The following is an 18690-nucleotide window of genomic DNA, read 5'->3' as shown; positions in this document are numbered from 1 at the left end:
CACTCATCCTTATCATCGCGATTAGTCAAATGTGGTAGAAAAGCGTCGCTAAATAACAAAAACTCAAATGTGTCTATGCGATACAGTATTGAAAAAGTTTATGATTTGTATGCACTGGCGCAGTTAAAATAAATATAGGCTGGTTATTTATTGTGGACAGTTAAAAGCACTTTTCTGCCTCTTTAAACCTTAATCTTGTAAGAAGATCCAAGATTTGGATCTTTAAGTTAGTTGCTCACGGTTTCCTCAAACTTTTGGAACAGTTAATTTTGCTAATAGAAAGAGAACTATAACTTCAACACAAGAAGAGACCACGTTCATAAAAACAATGGCATTAACGCCAGTCTCACACAGCAGTTAGGTACGTCTTCACTTAGCCATCAACTTCTATCTTCGTTACTTAACGATCGTGTGAGAGCTTTCTCTTATTCAGTTCCCGACAGAATTAGAAACAGTCTCTAAATCCATCGTTAATACCATAGAACTACCAATCAGAATTGAGGAGCACACTGGCAACTGAAGTAGGAAACATATCCAATCAGAAGCGAACTCTAGGTCACGAGTGCAGTTGTAATGGCGGCCGCGTGAGATGTAAACAATGTATCACTTCACATTTTTAAAAGCCGATAACTATTCAACCGAGAGGAATAACGTTTCTTGTAAAACGTTATTAGGTACAAAACAATGGCGCTGCTTAAATACATACTTTACAACGTTTACTGTAAACGTATGAAAGAATACTTTAGTTGTTTCAAATGTAAACACCGTGCACTCAACATAGATGGTGTAACTCGACGTGCCTTTCATGCTGTATATGTTATACATTGTAATCGCAAAAGCTAGCCGAAAAGTTACATGAGATGCTTGCGTTGCTTGTAAAGTACTATCTATCTGCTATAAGATTTTTGGAAGCTTTTACTTCGCATTTATGCTAGAAAAAATGCTAAAGGAAATGCCTTAATGATTGGGGGCGAATATTTTATTTGTTGAGTGAAGAGTCTAGTAATTATTATTGTTTTAAATAAATAGTTCGTATATCTAAATTTCATACTGAGATACTGTTATTTTACTTTCACAACAGACGCGAATACTATTTTATTTTGAAGTAAACTAAACACTGAAGAGCCACATACATATGAAGACCCAGGGGGAAAAACGATGAATGTCGATTTTTCGCCCATTTTGAGATCGCAGCGCCATCTGATAGCTCTGAATCTATACTATAAGAATGAGAACGGCCTTGGTTGGGAAACGGTGAGAAGTACCTGAAAAACGCATTATTATTTTTGGATATATATTCACGTATATACGAGTATGAATAGAAATACTTGTTTTTCATTTCCTGGCAAATCGTCTCGAATGAACATTCATCGTTTTTCCCCCTGGCCCTTCATATATGTTGGCTGGCTGTAACAAATAGACTGTTCTGTGTGTAGCATCGCAGTAAATAAATCTGCTAGTGTTGTAATGATATATAAGTTATGAATTGTAATTAGTTCTTAATGGACTTCAAAGTAAATTTCACAATAAGTATTTTAGGAGCAAAGAAGTAACAATGAAATATAAATATAATATGGTAACTTATAATGTCTATGTAAACACCACAATTTTCGCACTTTCAATGTTGTGAAGTTTGTGTAATTTAATTGATTAGTTGGTATTGGAGGATATATTTCAAAACTGTACGAGAAGAGTTTCATTAGAATATACAACTTCTATCGTAATATACGGGTAATACAACTTTATGCTAGTGTGTCCGTAAAGTGGTATATCAACTTGCAGTAACTGTTATACACTCACATTCACTGCCACGGGTTACATGTGCTATATTCTTCAACAGTGCCAATGTTATTCTCTTATTCTTTTAAGAGAAAACATTATTTTCCCAAATCTTCAGCAGTTATTAGCATCTAAACTTGCGAAGTGGTATACCGTGTTTGTGTAGTCGCCATTTTTAAAGATGCGATTTTAAGGATCGTGTGAGACCCCTTTCGCTGCCTTCGCGAACTGAAGACGTAAAACAACTTATGGTAATTTCGAGTCGGAGGTGGGTAGGGAAGTGGGGCCCTACTTAACCACAGTGTGAGACTGGCTTCATGGTTGTACTTTTTGCAGTTATATGCTTGCCACAGGGCGCAATCTCACAATACTTTCCTATTAGTAACGCTCATGTAAAATTTGTTCACAGAAACTACATTGAATGGAAACTTTTCCGGAACTACACGTTCTGGCGTGAATATTCGATTTAGAAGCAAAGTAGAAAGCGCGGAAGTTCGATGAAAGACTCCTTAATTACCCAGACCGCGACGTTTCGGCTGAACGCGTTTCTTCGTTAGGAGAAATCCTTGGAAATGTCGCCACTTGCTTCTCCGCTGGGAGTTTGCTAGGCTGGCTGGCCGGCCGAACTTCCGCCCGAGTGAGACTCGCTGTGGCTTTGCATATTCACTAGGGAGAAGGTCTGGAAGCCACGTTTCTAGAGACACTCTAGCTCACGTTCTTGGGTCACGGCAAGCAAGAAACATTCAAACTTTGTTGCATTTTTAATCTTTCTTACAGAAATAGAAGAATAACTTAATTCAAGTTATTTTGTTTCTGGATGACTATATTTATAATAATGTTGTGGTATGTTGCTGTTTTAAAACTATTATCCCATTTAAGTAATAAATAAGTACCCGGATCCCATTTTAAACTGTAGGCCCAGTCCCGATTAGCCTTATTGTGCATAAAGTGGACTTAAAACACCAACTCAATCAACCAATCGATCAAGCTATTGTCAAGAGGCATATTTTCTGAAATTTAGAACCTTTTACTGTTATTTAATTAGTACGTCGTGTTCAGATTTTAGCAATAGATATTTCAAGAATAATTTTATTGATTTAACACGGTAAGATCACCAAAAATTTTGATGTGTAAACTACTACTATTTCTATTGGTGTGAAGATAACTTTTCGATGGTCGTTCTGCTCTTATTTGCTTAGGTTAGGTTATATGTTCATGTTCGGTTCTCCTAGCGATTTGTGTTCGTGATGTTATCGTTCCAAAGGATGCACAAATGACGAGAAATTGCCTGCACAGATAATTCATATACAGTGGACACTATCTTGAACAAATCTATCCTTTTCGGTAATGAAACTGTTAAAATAATGTAAAATTACCTTGTTGGAAAAATTGTTCACAAACGTGCACTAATGGTGCACAGACTGTGGTCACGGCTTTGAACCAATTTCCGTGCGTTCGGATCAATCACACCGTACCTATTCTCTGTCCGAGAGTGACAATGTAAACAAACGCAAGTGGCTTGTGAGGAATCCTATTGGCTGTTCGATTGACAGCCGTGTAAAAATCTTCCGCGTAGGAATATAGTAGCTATTCAAGAAAGCTGATATGTTGGGGTTGTAAAACCTTACAGCATGAGCTGTGCAGCTACTACCAATAGATTCTTGGACAATACAACACCAGAAATAACACACAGGAAAGAGACTATTTCTCACAAGTCAGAAATGGTTTTTGCTTTCATTACCTTCATTCTTGCAGTGAATGCACGGGTACCCTTCCTCCCAAGGGCAATGGCGCCCCTTTCCCTCATCAAAATCATGTCATAATCCCATAAAGTTATTTAATTACGACAGCATGTCTACCTAATCTATTACTGAAAGTCACTTCCATTAGCTTTGCTGAACACTTTACTTGATCTGCCTCCCATTTTCTTCCTATTTTCATTTAAAAGATTAAATATGTTGCACCTAGCTTCGCTGAACACTTTACTTGATCTGCCTCCCATTTTTCCTCCTATTCTCATTTAAAGGATTAAATATGTTGCACCTAGTAGCAAAAGTGACTTAGAACCAGCTAAAGTAAATTATGCAGGTATGAAATTATTATGATTCCTCCCTCTCCCGCCTCATTGCACTTATTGGAGCATGCTGCCAAAGTGTAAACCTTTTGGGAAAATATATACATGTCTAATTTTATATTTTTCTAAGAACTCTCCATATCGATGGTGCAATCTGCGCCATTATTTTCCCCCCTGTGGACACTCCTGAGTGGATAGAGAATCCCTACTTGCAAGTATTTACTCGTAAACATATTACATTTCATAGTAAGTAAGAAGGTTGGACTTCAAACCCATCAATTTTCTTCTTTTCTGCCTTTGTCATGTCTATCTTAGTGACTACTCTCTTCTTTTTCTGCCCTTATTTTCCATTTTATTGTCTATTTAATCACAACCTCTATCTCTCTCTTTCTGTATGTGTGTGTTTGTGCGTCCCTGTCTTTCATTTTCTTCCAATCTCTTCAATTTCTCTGCTTTGTTTCTTTATCATATCTCCTCTGTTCTCTGTGCCTCTTTCTCTCCCTTCTTACTCCTGTTTTCTTCCACCTTTCGCTGTGCATGTGAATATGTGGCGCCTCTATCACTAGAGATCTCAATTTTCGACTTTAACCCCTTCCTCCCTATTATAAAAATATCTGTGGGCGTCCACGACTATATATTTTCAACAGATGTATTTTAAGAAATTAGGATTTAAGAGACACTGGGGATTTTCCTTCTCCACTACAATCTTTTTTAAGTCGTTTCTGTTTCAACAGAACACGAGTTCTTTGATTGGCCTCCACAATTCTCCCACCCGGAGTGAAATTTGGTCACACATGCAGTTTATGTAAATCCAGCAGTAAATTGGTGGTCACATGCGTCCCTGGACGTCCAGGACTCTTCCTGTAATTACATCCACGAACCACAGCAGCGGCATCATTCGCCTCTCCATTGTTGCCTTTGAGGGGCTCCGTAAATCTCCCCGTGTGGGACCATTGTTCCCTTTGACAACATATACTTCGGGCATTTCTAAGGCGTCCGTCCTCTTATCTCCATTCTGAGGAAGGGGCTTGTCTGGAGAACGGATGTGCCCGGGGAAAAAAATCGGGAGGTGGTTCTTAGAGGGAAAAAACAATCTATTTCATAAATGCGAAGAAATCAGGACCAAAGTGGGCGTATCCATAGAGCGTTACCCGCTAAAAAGTTAGTCTGACTGAATGGAAACATTGGTCGATCACTAAATAATAATAATAATAAATTAATTCGCTTTCAAGTTTTCAGCTATTTTCATAACGGAAAACACATGGAGATGATTTGTTTGGTCTTTTAGGCACTGTACCGTATTTCTTAAATGTTTGTAATTGTGACTTCTAAAATCAAAATCTAGAGAGGTCGTAAGAACCACAAGCGTTCTCAGTAAAAATATTCGTAGTACAGGGTGTTCCATTTACAACGCAACCCGGAGTTGGGGATAGTACTACTTTTCAACTGGAAGTGGTACACATATAATCCTTATACCAAATTGAAGCCTGGTTCATGCATATATTTTTAAACCGGAGAACAATGATTGGATTTCATTAATGTCCACGCAGTGTTACCAGATGTAACGGGAAGTGCAAATGAAATGTTTTACAAAACATGAGAAATGGCACATAACACACATGTACGGACGTGCCGTCGGTAATTTTCAGTTTGGTTAGGTGGATTAGCTCGGCATCTATGGTAATGAAAAGAAAATGTTCATTTCTACCGATAGCCAATCGGATGAGGCGTCTTTAAGGGGGAACTAGGAATATCGTTGTTTTACAAATGAAGACTGTGCATTGGCAACACTGCTGGTGTTTCAGTGCCACAAAAGGTGTGTTTCGAAATTGTATACATCATGCAATTACTGAAAACAATAGAAAAGAAACTTGGAAATTTTCATGAAAATAGTGTTTCTTACATACACCTGACAACCATGCGATGCATCAGGAATGGAAGTTTCAGCTTTACAGCAGATACTGGAAGTGCCCGCCGCTTTCATCCAAACACAGGTTCACTCGTTTCACCATGTTGGCAGCAACTGCACGAAGAGTAGAAATGTTAATGTTCTCAATGGCTCCGCGATTGTATAGTTCGAGGATTATTTTTGTATACCTCTTGCTTTAAGTAGCCCCATAGAAAAAAGTCAGGAGATGTTATTTCAGGGGAGCGACTGGGCCATAAATCTTTACTTATTATCCGGTCACCAAAAAAGTCTTTCAACATGTCTAATGATTCATTTGACGTATGACATGTTGCCCCGTCTTGTTGAAACCAACAATCACGTTCGTCAATATCCACGAAAGAAGTAAATTGCGTGATAAGTTCATGGTATATTGTGCCATCGACTGTAGTGTGGGAAAAAAAAGGTCCGACTATTCGGCGCCGTGACATTGCGCACCACACACCTACCTTTCGGGGATGCAACTATTGTTCTTGCAGCACATGTGGATTGTCAGTTGACCAGTATCTGGAATTCTGACTGTTGACATAACCATTAAGATGAAACCAAGCTTCATGGCTGAAGAACACCTTGTCCAATACATTGATTCCTTGGTCTCGAATAAAAGATTTGAACCAACGGTAATATTTCCTTTGGGAATCCAAGTCTGGCATCTTAAGTTCTTGAACAACCTGTACTTTATATGCGCGTAGGTGCACCATTTTTAAAGTCGTTGTTGTTGGTAAATTTGCTTGTGCCGCAAGCTTACGTACAGATTTCCTTGGTGATTGTGAAATACGCTGTTGAACTGTTCCAAGTTTTTTTTCGTGTACGGATCCCGTCTGACGAAATTTTGATACAAGTCTACATATTGTTGACTTATCTGGAAGACTAGCATTGGGAAACTGTTCTTGAAATTCTGCTCTCGCTGTGGCATATGAATTGAAACGAAAATAATGTTCAATAATGAAAACCTTCTCCTCTGTAGAGTACCTCATTGCACCAAAAAAATGACTTAACAGTAAATGAATAAACTCAAAACACAACAACAAATGAACCTTACAAGGAGACCAACAACACTCACGAACAATACGCACTGCCGACCGAACACGACTGGCCTTTCCTCTGTTTCTTTCCAAGCGGGGGAAAATATAATCTCATCGCATGGTTGCCAGGTGCATGTAAGTAACACTATTTTCATGAAAATTTCCAAGTTTCTTTTTATTGCTTTCAGCAATTGCATGATGTATACAGTTTCGAAACACACCTTTTGTGGCACTGAAACACCAGCAGTGTTGCCAATGCACAGTCTTCATTTCTAAAAACATGATATTCCTAGTTTCCCCTTAAAGACGCCTCATCCGATTGGCTATCGGTAGAAATGAACATTTTTTTTCACTGCCATAGATGCCGAGCTAATCCACCTAACCAAACTGGAAATTACCGACGGCATGTCCGTACATGTGTGTTATGTGCCATTTTTCATGCTTTGCCGTTACATCTGGCATCACTGCGTGGACACTAATAAAATCCAATCATTGTTCCCCGGTTTAAAAATATATGCATGAACCAGGCTTCAATTTGGTATAAGGATTATATGTGTACCACTTCTGGTTGAAAAGTAGTACTATCGCCAACTTCGGGTTGCGTTGTAAATGGATCACCCAGTACACTGTATATCATACAACATCCCGTTCGACTGGTTTTGAACCCTCCGAGTCAGTAGCTGCGATTGGGTGCCAAAACTATGGGGAAGGGAAGGCCAGTTTACTTTTTCTTGGTAGAAAAGGCTTAGCATTAAGAGGCAATTGTGCGTGTGCAAAAGTGTGTGTGTGAGGGGCGGGGGGCAGCCTCTTCCCATGCACCCCCCTAATCGCAGCCACTGTCCTGGGTCTGTAACTTCTCCCTTGATTTCCCGTGCATTGCAGATATTTTGAAAGATATCGTACCATGCTAGTAAGGAACTCATTAATACTTCCTGTATCTGTTGGGAGGTTCAGTGCATTGTATTTTTAAAGGGTTGTGATTGGCTGTGATTTGCGTAAAAGTGATGTCACACAGATTGTAATTTAATCATGATACGCGAATTAACGAGGCATTCCCGTAATTATGTCTACCATCCACGAGGAAGTTTTTTTGGGGGGGGCGGGCGCAGTGCTTGAAGGCCAACCTTACCGACGTTCCTGCTGGGAACCTTAGTGTAAAAGTAATCTGCGTTTTATCTTTTCAACTTTCCGAGAACTCACATACGGTCTAGCTGCTGCTGCAAATTTGAACAATTCCATTATGGAGTGAAATTACAAGGAGGACGGAGGAAAATTGCCTTCGTCACTTCTCTAAGTCCGCATTAATTCTCTCCTCCTCGGTGACATTATCGTTTTCCTGTTGCAAGGAAGACGTCCTTTCGAATCCCGACAGCGAAGTTAAAACTAAGTTTGAATAGTCCTTCTTCGCGGAGGGAAGAGCCGCGACAGCTCCACAATTGAAGCCTCGTCTATTCAGGGGAGATTTTCTGCGGGCTGTGTGGGGATCGGGGCATTGTGAAGTGGCCTCTTCTCCAATAATAAGGGTTGAAAGCCAAGACGATGGAATTTCACACCGACACTAACAATGGAGTCTTAAGATGATTTCTGGAATTAAGTTATGCAAACCAGATAACTTTATGAAAATGGGTTTTATTTGTGGTTCCTTAAAGAAGCACCAATAAAACATTTGTAATAGAGTTCTGAAGGTCTTACGGCAGGTTTATAGGATTAAAACGTTTCAAGAACATCGATGGATACGTACTGGTGTATAAATTTGTGTACATGGTTGAGTGGAATAAAAAGGCTATATACGGATTTAACTCCGCCATTGAAAATATGGTAAATAGTGGATCCAGAATTTAACCCTTAAAAAAATATATGTACAGGGTGTAACAAAAATACGGAGCAATATTTCAGGAATGAATTCCTAATGCGTAGAGGAGGAAAACGTTTATATTAACATGGGTCCGGAAATGAGTAAATTCTGAGTAATAAAACCTCCAAGTAACAGGTGGTTATAATTATGGTTCTGTCACTCAGGGCCGTCTGGAGTCCGTTAGAAGCATGCAATTGGGGTGACACTATGGAGACCATGTGGAAGCGAATTCAGATTTTAAAAATATATTTCAAATTTTCACCATCAAGTTGAAATGCGCTGTAATATGAATCACAGTGAAAAACATACTGCTGTTGAATCATTAATCACGCTGTATATTACGCTTCCACCTTGACGGCTTGCATATTGAACACTGTACTGACATAAACTAAAAATAAAGTTTTCGTATCTTACTTCTGGTTGTTCTTATTTCAGCTCCACATTCCCAACTGGTGGAGAAGATTTGAACTATTTTTTCATCTGAATTCGTTTCCGCATAGCCTCTATACGAAGACACCTTCGGATCCTTCGACAACCACCCTATGATCTCAATGGACATCTTCTTTTTAATATTTCCATCATTTTGAATTGTGCAGTTAGCCGGTCTTTGTGGCCGTAGGGTCAGCGTTACGAGCTGCGAAGCCAGAGATTCCAGCCTCGAACAGTGGTCAAGGGGTGAGTGTCTTCTTTTGCTTGTCCCATCATTCACTCATCCTCATCCCTCGCGATTAACCAAAGGGTAGAAAAGCGGCGTACAATATCTAAATAACTAAAAAATACAGCTGATGTTATTTTTGACTACTACGAGTTAAGATCTAAGCAATGAATGATCTGTGTAAGTAGTAACACAAAGCTATAACAATGGTTCATACACTACGAATTGCATCCTAGTGATGTGCCTTGTCCTCACACAGTAGTACCAACTTACATCAAATGTTGCAATCGGGGGAAAATGAGCACTTCAGAAAGATAAGCTTCTAAGCCATACAATCTTTTTGAAACCTCAGAAATTAACAAAAAAGGAGTGTATTAGTCATGACCCTTCACGATCTACAACAAATTAAAATCGTATTCCATTAACGGATGCACCTAACCACGACAGTCAGTACACTGTATGCACGCCATTGTTTATGATATGCATGCATTGAGTGCTAACCTGTGACTAATTTTTAAGTGTATATGTCCTTAAATGTACTGACTAAACACAACTGCTCATATTCCCCACCAGCGTGCTCATATTACCACCATCAGTGCAATGGGGGCGGGGGGATATTGGTTTTGCAGACTTTTGTTTGTGCATTTCTTGATCCTTTGCAGAAAGAGATTTTTACTCATGTGTACTACCAGATACAGTGGAAAGACTGATCTTCATTTTGCAATATAAAACTTCTTTTTATTTCAATAAATCTCTTAATTATTCGCGATTTTGCCTTAAGGTGGTGATATATTATTGTATGTATTACTGAATGTATATTATTATAAGCCTCTTTTATTTAGCTAACCTTACTTTGTAAAATAGTTTTATGCATGTATGTAAAATACACAGTGTTGTATAAAGGTGTAACTCTGTTCACAACACTTATATAAATGAAATTCAATTCAGTACAATTCAATATAAACTTAACTTGCAATGGCAACAAACAAATCTTCAGTTAATGTTAGTGTACATTCATCATTGACCCGAAACCCTATTCCTGTGAGGTACGTGTTACATGTACTGACAGTGAAGTGAAATTGACCCTCGAATTATTGCAAAGAGATGCCTCCACTGACATCACGCAATGAACAGTATTGTACAAAAATAAATATAAAAAAGTGCTCCCCTGTGCTTTGCACCACGCCATGAAGGCGTATAGGGGGTGATGTGATCAGCAGCACGCTCCTGGCCGTCTTTGCCCCCCAGAGTTTCCACCAGGTACCCACTTTATACGACGCTGGCTGGGCGCCGGAGCCGCTTGAACAGGTTGAAAAAGTCCCGGTTCTCCCCCGCCGGGATCGAACCCGGGTCTCTCGCATGGTAGTCAGACGCCCTAAAGACTTTTTTTGTGTGTGTTATACACACACACACACACACACACACACACACACACACACACACACATATATATATATATATATATATATATATATATATATATATATATATTGAGACTTTATTTGTAAGGATAATCATATCACATTGTATTATCAAATATTACGGTGAAGATCAAAACAGGTGTAATTCATGTATACATAAAATCATCATCTGGTCCAGAAAACATGAAGAGAAACTTATGAACGAAAGAAAAAGAGCTGATACATACATGATTCAGCATTTTACACAATGCAGACATTGTAGAGGATAACGGCTGTGACTACAGGCTATATAAAAATGCACTTTTGAGAGAAATACCTCACACTCTAGGTTAATCCGACCCGTCTCAAGGTCTCCAATATCCTAACACACACTGCAAATAACTATGCCAAAGAAAATCTAGTCCAGGGAAATTTTTCTTGAAGCCCCAAGGATAGGATTTTTTCTTTATTCGTATTTTTTTTTCGTTTCACCCTAACGACTTGTACTTAGCATTTTTAGGGGCAAAGTTCTAAGTCTAGGTGATTCACATGAAATACACGAAGGACATTAAATTTTGGCGATGGAGTTGCTCGAAAAATCGCCAAGACATTTAGACTTTTTCTTTTTGCATCATCACGTTGCAGTGGCAATGCTGGTACAGTACACCCATTTAGATATGCCTTACAAGAAATAGTCAGGGGTTCTTCTGGTAACGTGCGGCTCACCTCGTCTGGGTGCCTGATCAAACTGCAGGAATGAGTATTTCAATGCATCATCCAATTCCATGATAGCAGCTTGATTACCACAACGATAACAATGATTGGGAGCCGAAAAAATTGTAACAACATTTCTGTCATGACACAAATTGTAACCTTTCAACACTAGCTGGTGAGCTCTTAAAACCAATGTCAGCCCATTCGAGTGATTGAATGTCTCACATATCCTGACCAAAAGTGTATCCTGATCCACGAGGGGATATGCCCAGCCTCCTCTGTCATCGGGATCTGACCAGAGCAAATCACACATTGGACCTTCATGTGGTACTTCCTGTTGGCGATCCAATGCCAGAATATGATCCAACGTATTTATTGACGGTGAGAGCCCACCGTGTAAGCAGAATATTTGCCCATCAACCAATGCCGTTAATGGAAGATAGTCAAACAGATCAGTAAAGTATTTCCAAACATTTGCATTTCCATATTTTCTCAGGCATTCATAATAAAAACCATACACCTATGTAATTTGCCTACACTCATGATTTCCACGGAGAATGGTTTTTCTTTCCCTATAATGCACTTTTAGAGCTACTAATAGAGTGACTGTTTCTACTGAATAATAGCCACGATCTACATAATCTCCTATGAAGAGGTAGTTCGTGTCCAGTGATCTTCCTCCAATTCTGAATAATTAAATTAAATCATGAAATTGGCGTCACCGCAAACTGTCACAGGGCATTTTACTTCTTGGACATTTGATTCTTTGGCTAAAATTTCCTTTGCCTTCTCGCACAAAGTTTTCACTTGATTTTCAGTTAGCTGTTTACATTCGTTTAACTGTTCTATCCATTGATCAAGTTCTTTTAATGATGCTTTGGTTTTTCTTAAAACATAAACAACAATCACACGAATTTCATATGTAAAATACACTGATTAACTAACACACATTCAACTAGAAAATGATCGACTGAGCTACCGCGGCTTTGTATAGTGACATTTACAAAAATATCCATCGGACCAAACATTATTGTACGAATGCATAGTAACGGAATAATTCAAAGAGAACGTAGATTACGTGATACAAATTTTGTACGAACAGGTATGTTGCTTTTTTATGCAAGAGATAATTATAATTCGTTGAAGGATTTCCATAAAATATTCAATTAACTTTCGTACAAGGTAAAGTAGGAACGGTTTGCTGCATTTCTTAGTAATGTCTCAGTAATTTCTGTACAACGTGTAAACATTCCTTGCAAATGTTAGTTATGTTAGTACAGATGTGAGACGCCAGAAACTAAATGCTTTTAGTCACCTTTACGTATGAAATTCGAGGGTAGATAAAGTAAATGAAACGACACTCATGTGGGAAGTGGAGACATGTGGAAGTACAAAACGAGCGTGTTTATTCCAAATAGAATGGCGTCCTCTGAACAGGCCTCGGTGAGCTTTTTTTTCTGTTCATCAAGTGAAGTGGTGTAGTGGTGTTTACTGCATACCATTCCCTAATTCCGTTTAACCGGCCAGCGGTCCGGTCCCGTGCTGGCCGGTTAAGAGAGCGCCAAATGTATTGCTATTTCATTTCGATGCTATTTCTCTTGCTCTTGAACTGAAACGTATCGTTTTTAATATTGCCCAAAACTTCATTTGCATCTTTTAATTAATTATTGTAATTGCTACAGAGGAGATCATTTTGCTCGTAAGCTGTGTTTATCACTATAATTTTTAAATTTGTGTTTTTGTCATTTCACGTCATTTTCTCTACTTGTGGCTAATCGCGATGATTAGAATGAGTTATGAATAGATTAAATTGACGAAAGGACACTGACAAGGAACATCCATGAACGGGCAACAGGCCATTCCATCGTGGTTTGAGGACAATCAGGTGGATGTGCTTACCTGGCCCACTCAAAGTCCCGACTTGAACCCCATTGAACATCTGGAGGGTTGGTTGCGTGCCAGACCCATTCGACCGAAAATCACCCATGAAGTATTCACGAGGCTACAGGACGAATGGGAAAAAAATACACCAGCAATATATCAGAACTTAGTGGAAAGCCTGTCCCGAAGAGTAATGCTGCAATAATAGCGAAGGGAGGTCCGGCATCTTATTACTTACATGTCTGGTGTCTTTGGAATGAACAGCACTGCGTGTCCGGTGGCTTTTGGCTATATAGTGTATTCAGACCACGTGTCACCCAATGAGAACGCCGAATAGCATAGCTTGGTCACGGAGTTTAATTTACTTTAGTTTTATTTGACATGAATAACTCTTTAATCAATAACCTCAGAACAACCACAAGAGCCACCGAACCTGATTAATATTTATGGGTAAAAATGACATTGAAAGGATAAAATAAAGTAAACGATATAAGAAAATTAAATAGACAGGAAAACGTATACAGGGTGATTCAAAAAGGACTTTACTTACTTTGAAAGCACATAGATATTTATTGAGATAACGTACAGAGTCGGTTGAGGTGCAATTGCAAAGGAAAACACATCAAGTTTGTCATACAACATTCATGTTGGGTCGCTGTGGCTACCGATTGTAATGCGGCATACATCCCACCTGAAGTCGATTTCATTCCAGACTTTCACCAGTTTGGCGTCACTTCTGCAGCGGCGGCGTAAATTCGAAGTCTCAGCGCAGCAAGATCAGCAGGTAAAGGTGGTACAAAACCTCGATCTTTAGTGAAACCCCACAAGAAAATTCTAGCGGGTTAAATCTGGGGAGCGAGGTGACCATGCAACCAGTCTCAACGAAGGTTTGGTGCCAAGAGTAAATTGTAGGCTTACTAGGAGGAGCCTTACGATACTCCGTACGAAACTTACGTTGCACTGCAGTTGCTGATTGCGTCTCGTGTAACCAAAACGCAAGGAGAGCACGTTCCGCACCAGTAAAAGTAGCCATTTTCAAGAACAATGCTGACAGCGCTACTGGTGGGTGAGTTCGGTACTAATGGACTACGTGAGTCAAAACGTGATGTGTTTTGCTTTGCAATGGCACCTCAACCGACTGTGTAAGTTATCTGAATAAACTTCTATATGCTTTCAAAGTTGTAGAGTCCTTTTTGAATCACCCTGTAAAAGCACAGCTGTGCTCAAATACTCAATTTCTTGTACCGTTGAACAAGCAAGAAAAGAGTGTAAGCTGAAATCGGTAGAAACATTCCTCAGACGTCCCTCAATGCAAATTAATATCCCCAGAAATCACATGTCTCTCAAAATTTGTGGATTCAAAATGGTGGTCGTAAAACTACAGAGGCTATCTTATATATTCTCTTGTAATCATTATTATCAAATTTAGAAGCTTAGAAAGAAAACATTTGAAAGAAAACTTTCAGAGAAAATATTTATAGCTATTTAAATATATATTATTTAATATATCTATCTATCACATAAATATTAACCTTGATTCGCAAAATAGACTTTCTTGAATTTCAATACTCTATTATCTGAAATATCTATATGGCTATGCATCCTCTCTAAAACAGATATAACCAAAAATTAGGCAAATAACACTGCTTGTTGTTTGCAAGTAACCAAAATATATTTACAAAATTAGGACTGAGCCGATACAACTTTGAACCGATACTGTTACCGATACTTCAAAACTGTAATAATTAAATTTTGTTAAAAATATTGGTGTGTAATAATTCTTCTCCAGTTATATGCATAAATTTTCAAAGAAATTTGCTTTAGAATATTCAAGAAGTACATCAGAATATTAAAATAGATGTTATGTAACAAAAAATACAGTCTCTCGTGCAAAATTTGTGCAAATTAAAAAGAAAGTTTGAATTTTGAATAATTTCCAGGATAATTAGATTCCTGTGAAATACCAATATGCCGGGAAAGTATCGCCTGATATCGGTAGATGAATTCCAACAGATACTTTCCCATACCGAAACCACTTGTATCGGTTCAACACTAACACATAAAAACGTATTGTAAGAATACATACATCTAATGAAAAAATATAATATAGACAAATGTACAACATATTTAAAATTATATAAAATGTTAGTGACAATGGTGGTTATCTAGTTTGCAATAGAGGGACGATAACCAAGACGTCTCCGTCACAAATTATCAACTGTCTCCACCAATTCTTTCCTCAACCAATGTAGAAGCAGTGCGAATAGAAATGTAGCTATTGCCGTGCATCTAAATACCTGTAGTGCAGCATTATTGCATTTCTGCAGACAGCCTTAGCGGTATTACATATCCAACAGGCCATCCGGTGAAATGTATTTGATTTTGGTGACTATAGCGACGCACGTACTTCCTGTTGCTTAGAAGCGCTGCTTGACTTAAGTGAGCACTGATAACTATCATTTGCTATCAAAAAATGAAACCTCCTAGATTTTGGTGAAAACTCTCGCAATCTCATCTACTATATTACTGACTTTCGTGAGCACTTCCATCTACACAAACTACTGTCCTAAATGAACGATGCTTGACCATGGTGAAAACTGTCTAAATCGGAAATATTATTTCACCAGATCGATACTTGACTTTGGAAAGCACCTCTTCTCACACAACTGTTGTCCCGCAGGAACGATTCCTGAAAATCGTGAAAACTGTCGACTACAAAAAATGCTATTTTGCCGGATCACTACTTAACTTTGGTGAGCACTTCTTCAGACACAACTACTGTCCTTCACGAACACTGCCTGAGCTTGGCCAATACTGTCGATTTCTGAACTGCTTTTCACCGGATCGCTACTTGACTTTGGTGAGCACTTCTTCATACACAACATCTGTCCTTCAGGAACACTGCCTGAGTTTGGCCAATACTGTCGATTTCTGAAATGCTCCTTCACCGGATCACTACTTTGGTGAGCACTTCTTCAGACACAACTACTGTCCTTCAGGAACACTGCCTGAGCTTGGCCAATACTGTCGATTTCTGAAATGCTCCTTCACCGGATCACTACTTAACTTTGGTGAGCACTTCTTCAGACACAACTACTGTGTTTCAGGAACACTTCCTGAGCTTGGCCAATACTGTCGATTTCTGAACTGCTTTTCACCGGAATGCTACTTGACTTTAGTGAGCACTTCTTCAGACACAAATACTTTCATTCAGGAACACTGCCTGAGCTTGGCCAATACTGTCGATTTCTGAACTGCTTTTCACCGGATCGCTACTTGACTTTGGTGAGCACTTCTTCAGACACAACTACTGTCCTTCAGGAACACTGCCTGAGCTTGGCCAATACTGTCGATTTCTGACCTGCTTTTCACCGGATCGCTACTTGACTTTGTTGAGCACTTCTTCAGACACAACTATTGTCCTTCAGGAACACTGCCTGAGCTTGGCCAATACTGTCGATTTTTGAACTGCTTTTCACCGGATCGCTACTTGACTTTGGTGAGCACTTCTTCAGACACAACTACTGTCCTTCAGGAACACTGCCTGAGCTTGGCCAATACTGTGGATTGTTTGAAATGCTCCTTCACCGGATCGCTACTTGACTTTGGTGAGCACTTCTTCAGACACAACTACTGTCCTTCAGGAACACTGCCGGACCGTGGCCAATACTGTCGATTTCTGAACAGTTTTACACCGGATCGCTACTTGACTTTGGTGAGCACTTCTTCAGACACAACTACTGTCCTTCACGAACACTGCCTGAGCTTGGCCAATACTGTCAATTTCTGAAATGCTCCTTCACCGGATCACTACTTAACTTTGGTGAGCACTTCTTCAGACACAACTACTGTCCTTCAGGAACACTGCCTGAGCTTGGCCAATGCTGTCGATTTCTGAAATGCTCCTTCACCGGATCGCTACTTGACTTTGGTGAGCATTTCCTCAGACACAACTACTGTCCTTCAGGAACTCTGCCTGAGCTTGGCCAATACTGTCGATTTCTGAAATGTTACTTCACCGGATCGCTACTTGACTTTGGTGAGCACTTCTTCAGACACAACTACTGTCCTTCAGGAACACTGCCTGAGCTTGGCCAATACTGTCGATTTCTGAACTGCTTTTCACTGGATCGCTACTTGACTTTGGTGAGCACTTCTTCAGACACAACTGTTGTCCTTCAGGAACACTGCCTGAGCTTGGTCAATACTGTCGATTTATGAACTGCTTTTCACCGGATCGCTACTTGACTTTGGTGAGCACTTCTTCAGACACAACTACTGTCCTTCAGGAACACTGCCTGAGCTTGGCGAATACTGGCGATTTCTGAACTGCTTTTCACCGGAATGCTACTTGACTTTGGTGAGCACTTCTTCAGACACAACTACTGTCCTTCAGGAACACTGCCTGAGCATGGCCAATACAGTCAATTTCTGAAATGCTCCTTCACCGGATCACTACTTAACTTTGGTGAGCACTTCTTCAGACACAACTACTGTCCTTCAGGAACACTGCCTGAGCTTGGCCAATGCTGTCGATTTCTGAAATGCTCCTTCACCGGATCGCTACTTGACTTTGGTGAGCATTTCCTCAGACACAACTACTGTCCTTCAGGAACTCTGCCTGAGCTTGGCCAATACTGTCGATTTCTGAAATGTTACTTCACCGGATCGCTACTTGACTTTGGTGAGCACTTCTTCAGACACAACTACTGTCCTTCAGGAACACTGCCTGAGCTTGGCCAATACTGTCGATTCCTGAACTGCTTTTCACTGGATCGCTACTTGACTTTGGTGAGCACTTCTTCAGACACAACTGTTGTCCTTCAGGAACACTGCCTGAGCTTGGTCAATACTGTCGATTTATGAACTGCTTTTCACCGGATCGCTACTTGACTTTGGTGAGCACTTCTTCAGACACAACTACTGTCCTTCAGGAACACTGCCTGAGTTTGGCCAATACTGTCGATTTCTGAACAGCTTTTCACCGGATCGCTACTTGACTTTGGTGAGCACTTCTTCAGACACAACTTCTGTCCTTCAGGAACACTGCCTGAGCGTGGCCAATACTGTCGATTTCTGACCTGCTTTTCACAGGATCACTACTTAACTTTGGTGAACACTTCTTCAGACACAACTACTGTCCTTCAGGAACACTGCCTGAGCTTGGCCAATACTGTCGATCTCTGAAATGCTACTTCACCGGATCGCTACTTGACTTTGGTGAGCATTTCTTCAGACACAACTACTGTCCTTCAGGAACACTGCCTGAGCTTGGCCAATACTGTCGATTTCTGAAATCCTCCTTCACCGGTACGCTACTTGACTTTGGTGAGCACTTCTTCAGACGCAACTACTGTCCTTC

At 39.8% G+C, this 18690-nt stretch overlaps 1 protein-coding gene and 1 pseudogene across 1 annotated transcript in view; both read right to left on the bottom strand.

The window, feature by feature from the left end:
- Window positions 1–18690, bottom strand: part of LOC145991991 (dexamethasone-induced Ras-related protein 1) — a 542058-nt gene that overhangs the window by 248752 nt on the left and 274616 nt on the right. The gene's annotated exons all lie outside the window — the stretch shown is intronic.
- Window positions 11230–16213, bottom strand: LOC145992829 (serine/threonine-protein phosphatase 2A catalytic subunit beta isoform pseudogene; annotated as a pseudogene).

This window comes from Lepisma saccharinum, chromosome 9 (assembly GCF_977018435.1).
Source record: "Lepisma saccharinum chromosome 9, izLepSacc3.1, whole genome shotgun sequence".
Taxonomy (NCBI): Eukaryota; Metazoa; Arthropoda; class Insecta; order Zygentoma; family Lepismatidae; genus Lepisma; species Lepisma saccharinum.
Note: the sequence above shows the minus strand (reverse complement) of the source record. Positions and strands in the feature narration are given on the sequence as shown.